General features: G+C 38.2%; 1 protein-coding gene across 1 annotated transcript in view; it reads right to left on the bottom strand.

Annotated features, from left to right (window-relative positions):
- LOC101853965 (fibropellin-1-like) overlaps positions 1-1,219 on the bottom strand; it is an 89,935-nt gene that overhangs the window by 1,938 nt on the left and 86,778 nt on the right. The gene's annotated exons all lie outside the window — the stretch shown is intronic.

Here is a 1,219-nt window from a genome sequence, read left to right on the forward strand (position 1 = left end):
GTACACTTATACATAGTTAGGACAATAGATGGGTACACTTATACATAGTTAGGACAATAGATGGGTACACTTATACATAGTTAGGACAATAGATGGGTACACTTATACATAGTTAGGACAATAGATGTACATAGTTAGGACAATAGATGTACATAGTTAGGACAATAGATGTACATAGTTAGGACAATAGATGGGTACACTTATACATAGTTGGGATAAAAGGTGGGTAGACACATACATTGTTAGGACATAACTTAGGTTCACGTATACATAGTTAGGACAAAAGCTGGTGTCTACACTTAATACATTTTACTCTACATGTCTTTTTTTGGTTTTAGTAGAGGTTTTACGGCGCACGCAACTGCATAAGATCCTGTGAGTGCCAACTCTGCACGTCTTGCTACATTATGTCTACACTTTGCTACATCAGAATTAGAAAGTTCTATATGACAATTTGGACCATTTTGAGTTACTAAGATGCGGTCAGAAATCAATTAATGTTCCGTCTGCCTTATCAGAATCGCAAGGTTATTCGGAGTCGTTATCAAGATATTCAAAGAACTGCATTCGAAAAAGCTTTAAAATACTGGTATTATTGTAAAACAAAACATTTTTGACGTCAAATTTCTCAAAACTAGTTACTGAGAAGATCATAAGTTAGTAATTCTGAGGTAGCGACTTGTAAAATTTGTCTCTACAGCCTCAGCTCGGTCCAACGTTGTGTCCTTGGGAAAGGCACTTTACACGAATTTCCCACTTGGCTCGGTCCTATCGGAGACGGACGTTAACTTGGACGTCCTGACCTTAAATAACCTAATAGTGTTGATAGGGGCGTTAAACTCCTACCATTTTCAATACCTGTTGACCACACCCCTGCTACATCTGACTCCAGTGGCTAAGTAAGTAGTGAGTTTAGAATCAAGTAATGTCAAGCAAGTGTCTGTGACAGGGGGATCAGATGGGGGGTCACTGGGGTGTGTCCTAGAGCAAGACACGACAACCCCAGCTCAAAATACAAGGCGCTGCACAGTGGCGACCGACAGTGGCATGGTTGTAAACTGTTCTGTACTGGTGTAATATTGTGTATTTATGTATGTATTTGTGTTTGTATTTATGTATGTACGTATTTATAATATGTATTTACGTATGTATGTGTGTTTGCCATTGTAATCCAAAGTGCCCTTCTGGGACAAATAAAAGTGTAATTTTTTAAAAATAT

The sequence above is a fragment of the Aplysia californica genome, unplaced genomic scaffold (genome assembly GCF_000002075.1).
Source record: "Aplysia californica isolate F4 #8 unplaced genomic scaffold, AplCal3.0 scaffold00561, whole genome shotgun sequence".
NCBI lineage: Eukaryota > Metazoa > Mollusca > Gastropoda > Aplysiida > Aplysiidae > Aplysia > Aplysia californica.